This window comes from Sorex fumeus, unplaced genomic scaffold, assembly GCF_029834395.1.
Source record: "Sorex fumeus unplaced genomic scaffold, SorFum_2.1 ptg000347l, whole genome shotgun sequence".
Lineage (NCBI taxonomy): Eukaryota > Metazoa > Chordata > Mammalia > Eulipotyphla > Soricidae > Sorex > Sorex fumeus.
Window position 1 is genome coordinate 70691 of NW_026606403.1, and position 6810 is coordinate 77500.

Sequence of the window (6810 nt, forward strand, 5' to 3'; positions counted from 1 at the left end):
TTGCTTGCTTGCTCGCTCGCTCGCTCGCTCGCTTACGGTTGCTTGTTTTTCTTTTTATACATACGTACACACGTACGTACGTACGTACATATGTATGCGTGTATATTATATATATGTGTACATATATATGTATTTTTTTTTTATAAACGTCTTGAATGAATCGCCGTGAAGTACAGGGACAAACGGACAAAACTTTCTTCCCTCCCCCCGTCCCTCCCCATCCCTCCGTCTTCCCTCCGTGTCCATCTCCAGAGATTCCAACCGGGGTCACGGGGTGCAAGCTGCCCATAGTTCACGTGTGGCACAGGTGCCTGACTTGACTCCCGTTCTATTTTTTTTTTTTCTGCCATCCGGACCCGGACCCCTCGGCTATGTCCCCAGCCTCACGTGTCCCTTAGGTTCGTGGTGTCACGGCTCCATCTCGAGGTCGTTTTAAAACGCATTAAGCCACGTGAAACACGCACTCGCGCACGCACCCACCCACCCACTCACTCACGCCCGCCCGCCCCCGCAACACCGCCGCTTCACAGTGACCGATTCGGGAAATGGTGAAGAGAAACGAGCGGGTGGTCGTGCGCTCTCTCGATGTGGGCGCCGCCGCCGCCGCCGCCGCCGCGCCACACTGCACAACGTCCTGCATTTAGCTTCGCGAGTGGCCACGACGAGGGTGTGCTCGTTCCCGAGGGTGCCCGTTCGCCCGAGAGGGCCACGGTGCCGGTTCCTTGGTGGAAATCTCCACGAAACTCCGCCGGGGCGAACCCGAACCGCTCCTTTCTGCGGACCCAGCTCCGATGATTTCCTAGAGCCGCTTCATGTCTCACGCCACCGCCACCGCCGCCGCATCTTCTTGTTGTCCCCAGGGAGGGAGCCGGGGAACAACGAACCGGAACGCTCTCTCTCTCTCTCTCTCTCTCTCTCTCTCTCTCTCTCTCGGGTTGCGTCGCCTATTCCTCCAAGGAGGTTGGCCCCTGACAGACGGACGGGTCCTCCCCGGTCTTTTCGTCAAGTTCATCGGGATTGGGTGGATCTTCTGAGCTCTGGGTGCCTTGTCCATCCAGTCCGCTGTGAACCCCAAACAGGCACGCAGAGGCCGAGAGGGAGACGGAGATGGACACGGACGCACGCACACAGACACAGAACAGGCAGGCGGGCCCGCGCGCTCAAACACACGCACTGAGTGGTGGGGGGTGGTTTTAGTTTTTGTGGGGGTGGGGGGGAATTGTCCTCCTCTCCATCCCCAACGGCCCTGCCTGTTTCTCGAGGGGAGGGAGGGGCGGTGGGATTTAGTTTCCCTCCACAGGAGTCGCGCGGGGCGGGGTGGCGATCGATCGCGCTGAGGTTGCTCGGGCGCCACCTGCCGTCCGCTTTTCTACGGCGCCGGAGCTCCTCTGGGCTGACGGGAGCGATTCGCTCGCACTGCCCGAGGCGGCGTTCCAGGATGTCGGCGTCCGAGTCGACTTCGGGCCCGCTGTCAAGGCGCCACCTCGCGAGGAGCGACGGTGGAGATTGGAACTGCAGGTTCTTGAGGGAGGCCGTGTTGCCTTCGCAGCCGGGTGCCGGCGCCGGGGCTGGCTGCCCGGGCGGGTCGACCAGCACCCCGGCGGCGGGTGGCGCCGTAGCTCCAGGGTCGGCAAGCGGCCCGGAGCGGGGCCGAGGGCCGGGCCGGGCCGGGCCGGGCCGGGCGCGGGGCGGCCCGGGCGCGCGGCCCGGCCCTCGGCCGGCGGGTGCCGCGGAGCTAAGCCCCGGGGTTGGCAGCGGCCCGGAGCGGGGCCGAGGGCCGGGCCGGGCCGGGCGCGGGGCGGTCCGGGCGCGCGGCCCGGCCCTCGGCCGGCGGGTGCCGCGGAGCTAAGCCCCGGGGTTGGCAGCGGCCCGGAGCGGGGCCGAGGGCCGGGCCAGGCGCGGGGCGGCCCGGGCGCGCGGCCCGGCCCTCGGCCGGCGGGTGCCGCGGAGCTAAGCCCCGGGGTTGGCAGCGGCCCGGAGCGGGGCCGAGGGCCGGGCCGGGCCGGGCGCGGGGCGGTCCGGGCGCGCGGCCCGGCGCTCGGCCGGCGGGTGACGCGGAGCTAAGCCCCGGGGCCGGCAGCGGCCCGGAGCGGGGCCGAGGGCCGGGCCAGGCGCGGGGCGGCCCGGGCGCGCGGCCCGGCCCTCGGCCGGCGGGTGCCGCGGAGCTAAGCCCCGGGGTTGGCAGCGGCCCGGAGCGGGGCCGAGGGCCGGGCCGGGCCGGGCGCGGGGCGGCCCGGGCGCGTGGCCCGGTCCTCGGCCGGCGGGTGCCGCGGCGCTAAGCCCCGGGGCCGGCAGCGGCCCGGAGCGGGGCCGAGGGCCGGGCCGGGCGCGGGGCGGCCCGGGCGCGCGGCCCGGCGCTCGGCCGGCGGGTGCCGCGGAGCTAAGGCCCGTGGTCGGCAGCGGCCCGGAGCGGGGCCCGGCCCTCGGCCGGCGGGTGCCGCGGAGCTAAGCCCCGGGGCCGGCAGCGGCCCGGAGCGAGTTGGGTCTATGGCTGCCCGAGCCCGTGGACGCCCTTGCCCGTGGCCGTCCTTGTGCCCGCTTGAGCCCGTGTCGTGTAGCTCTAGGGTCCGCAGCAGTTCGGAGCGGGGTGGGGGATGGCGATCCCGCTGAGGTTGCTCGGGCGCCACCTGCCGTCCGCTTTTATATGGCGCCGGAGCTCCTCTGGGGTGACGGCAGCGTTTCGGTTTCACTGCCCGAGGCGGCGTTCCAGGATGTCGGCGTCCGAGTCGACATTGGTCCCGCTGTCGAGGCGCCAGCCCGCGAGGACCGGCGGTGGAGCTTGGAACTGCAGGCTCTTGAGGGAGGCTGTGTTGCCTTCGCCGGCGGGTGCCGGCGCCGGGCCTGGCTGCCGGGGCGGGTCGACCAGCACTCTGCCGGCGGGTGCCGCGTAGCTAGCTAGCTCCAGGGTCCTCGGCGGCTCGGGAGCGGGGCCGGTGGCCGGCGCGAGAGGGGGGCGGCCCGGGCGTGTGGCCCGACCCTTGGCCGGCGGGTGCCGCGTAGCCAGCTCCGGGGTCCTCAGCGGCTCGGAGAGGGGCCGATGGCCGGCCCGAGCGCGAGGCGGCCCGGGCGCGTGGCCCGTCCCTCGGCCGGCGGGTGCCGCGTAGCTAGCTCCAGGGTGCGCAGCGGCTCGGAGCGGGGCCGGTGGCCGGCGCGAGAGCGGGGCGGCCCGGGCGTGTGGCCCGACCTTTGGCCGGCGGGTGCCGCGTAGCCAGCTCCGGGGTCCTCAGCGGCTCGGAGAGGGGCCGATGGCCGGCCCGAGCACGGGGCGGCCCGGGCGCACAGGGCCCTGCGCCGGCTTGAGCCCGCGCCTCGTAGCTCCAGGGTCGGTCCGCAGCGTCTCGGAGCGGGGCCGATGGCCGGGCTGAACGCGTGCCGCCCTTGGCCGGTCAGCGGGCGGTGCATCGGTGCACGGTGACGGGTTCCGGCCGTGAGCCCGTGGGGGCGCCTGGTCCGCGGCCCCGAGAAGGAAGAGGACTTAGTTTTGTTTGATTTCCCGCCGCGGTGTTTCTGGGCTTCTGAATCTATCTATCCCCTTAGCCTTCCCGAGCTGGCTTTGACCTCCGGGCCGCCGCCGCCGCCGCCGCCGCCGCCGCCGCCGCCGCCGTGGGGTCGTCGCGTGGCTTCGGGCGCAGCTTCGACCATGCCGAGTCACGGGGTCGACCAGTTGTCCCGTGGAGCTCCGGGACTCGGGGCGATGGGGCTCTCCTGGGTGCCAGTTGCCGGGTCCCTGTTCCAGAGGTGCGGCGGCAAGATGCAGATCGGTCCCGTTTCCGACATCGGTCCTTTTCCCGTGCGACGGGACCGGTTTGGACCGCGAGATGTGTGCTGACACGCTCTCTCTCGGTGGCTCTCTGCCGTGAGGATCGGGACCGTCGTTCCCCCGGGTGCGTGTGGGATGGTCGGGGCCTGTCTTGAGGACTTCCTCCCTGGCCTCCCGCCGCTCGAGCCGCCCGCCTGGGCCCTGTGCGCCGGCTCTCGCGTGCACCTGGGGGCAGTGTTCCAGCCGTGGCTGTCAACCTCCGGCCTAAGGCGCCCGAGTTCAGCCCGGCGTCCGCGGCCCCGATGTGAACGGACCTCCCCCAGTCCCGCGGGCCCCCGTGCCCGCTGCGTGTCAGGCAGTCTCGCTCTCGTTGGAGGGGGTTGTCCGGTCGGGGTCCGGAATCACCCCGAGGTCAGAAGGGTGGGCAAAGGCTGAAACGGGCCTCTCCCCTCTCCGGAGGGTTGCTGTCCTTTGCTCGCTCTCCTTCGGGGTCCGGTCCCCTCCTCGTCCGGGGGGACCGGTGGCCGCTCGCTTCTCGCATCCTTTCCTTGCTGATCGATGTGGTGCTGGTGTGCTCTCCCGGGCCGGGCCTAAGCCGCGCCAGACGAGGGACGGACATTCCACGTGAATGGGACCGCTCTTCTCGTTCTGCCAGCGGGCCTCTCGCTTCTCCCCCACCTCGCGGTGGGGCGGGGCGTTCAGGGGTGCGGACCCCGGCCCGATCCCGTTCTTGCCGCTCTCCTGCTTGGTGCACAGGGAGTGGGCTTTTCGGGGTCGTCTGACACGGTGGACAACCCTCGCTCTGTCGGGACCGTCCCAGGTTCCCGTTCTCTCGAGCCGGCCCCTCCCCGCGGCGGGGTGGGGCCGCCCGGCGGTGGCGCGCGCTGCCGTGCCTCAACCGGCCCTCGGTGGTGCCCCTGGAGCGCTCCAGGTCGTCCTGTCAGGTGCCTGAGGCCGAGCCGGTGGTGCCGTTTCCCCGTCACCTGGCTTCGCGGTCCTGCCCTCTTTGGGCTCTCCTCGTTCGGTGGTGTTCCCCTCTGGGGGTCGAGCCGGTCGTTGTTTGTCACACGGGAGTCGCCTTGCCGTTCGCCCCCTTGCGGCCCGCCGCTTGGGTCGTGGGCGGTTGGGCGGCCTCCGTTTCTCGGGCGCGTGCCCGCGTGCCTCGCATTAACTGGCTCTCGCGCACGCGGGCGCGTGAGCGGCGGCGGTGGGTTGTCGTTGTGCCGGGCTCTGGGAGACGAGGTGGCCCCCCCTTGGGGGCTCTCTCTCGCTCTGTCCGGGGTTTCCGCTCCTCTCCCGTTGCGGGGGCGGAAGCCGGTCACCCGCCGTGGTGGGCGGGGGCCGTCTGCCGGGTGCTGCGGATGGGCGGCGGGCCCTCCCGCGGACCCAGCACACAACGGACCTGACCGCGGACGCTCACGCTTCTGGTCGGTCTCGCTTCGGCGGGGCTCGGCCACCGGACCACTACGGCAGACCCCCCCCACTCGAGTCGGGGGAGCCCGGAGAAGCGGGGCAGCCGGCCTAGGTCGGGGGGCGGCGCCCCCTCGGCGGAGAATACTCCTCTAGCGATCCGAGAGGGTGCCTTTGGGGTACCGGATCCCCCAGCTGCTGCCCCTCCTCTACCTGCGCTGTCAGCCACCGGTAGCAGAGCCTGCCCTTCCCCGCCGCCCTGTGGCGGGGAGAGGCTTCCGCCGTCATTCCCCCCAGACGTGGGGGGGTGCCGAGCGCCCTCGCTCTTTGCCTACCGCGGCCCGCGCCTCCCCCCGTCGGGGGAGGGTCCCGCCGGGCCGAGCCGGCGTCCCGGCGTCGGGGCGTCGTGTCGGTGGTCGGGGCTCGGATGGGCCCGTGTGTGCGCGGTCGGAGAAGACGGGCGTGTGCGCGGGTATGGTCTCGCTTCCTGGACCCGACCTATGCCCGCGCGATCCCCCGCTCTGCCCCGCGGGAGCCGTGCTTCCCGTGGGGGGGGGGACGACACGCTGTCCGCTCCCGTGTCTGTGTGTGCCGCAGCCGGCGGTGGTGCTGCGGAGCCCGGCTTCGGGGTGTGCGTGCTCTCGGCCCCCAGCCGAGCGAGACGCTCTCGCGCGGTCCGCGCGGTGGCGTGCCCCCGAGTGACTGGACGTTGCCGTCTGGGTACCCGGACCCTCCGGCAGGACTCGGATGGGCAGAGGGAAGAGGAAGAGCGGTTTGTGGAGGCTCTGGGCGCCGGCGGCCTTCCCTGCCTCGCGTTGGGGCTGGGGAACGGGTGTCGGTGGTTGGCGCTGGACCATCCGGGTCCCCGCCGGTCGGGGCACCGCGGTGCCGTGCGCGGCTGTGGCTTCCGTGGTGGAGCGCGCGTCGGTGGGTCGGCCGTCGGGCCGGCCGGCGTCCCGGGCGTGGGTGCGGGACCGCCCTTGGTCGTTGGGCGGTGGGATTCCCGTGCAGAGTTTTCCCGGTGGCCCGGTCGGTCCCGGCGGCGGGCGCCTCCCTCTCGCGTTTTCCCCTCGGAGCCCACCCGGCGCGTGTGCTGCGTTGCCCCGGCCCTCGCGGGCCCGGATCCCCCGGCCCCTCGGGCCCCTCCCCAGGGGAGGCTGTGTGCCCGTGCGGAGCCCGGTGGTGCTTTGGCCCCCGTGTTCCCCCTCGCGTGGGGGTCGCCCGTCAGCGGCGTCCGCTCTCTCGCCCGGTGCAGGTCGTGCCCTGCCCCCTGCCGGTCTCGCCGTGCCTCTGGAGCGGCTGACCCCTCCCAGAACGGGCCTCGTTTAGCCCGGAGGGGTCGGTCGGAGGCACGTGCGTCGAGCGGCGGGGGGTGGGCGTGCGTCTCACCGGTGTCGGGGGTGTCGGTCTCGCCGTCGGCCGGTGACCTCCGCGTTTGAGGGCCGGGACGAGTCGTCGGGGGCGCCTGACCTGTCCGCGCTGGCGGTGGTCGTGGCCGGGGTGTAGCTCGAGTCTTGCCCGCCCGGTGGCAGGGTGGCCGTCGTCGTCGTCGTCGTCGTCCGTCCTCGGCTGCCGCGGGACCGCCCTTGTGCTCGGAGGCCTCGGGTGGTGAGATTCCCGCGGTGGGCCGTTGGCGGCGG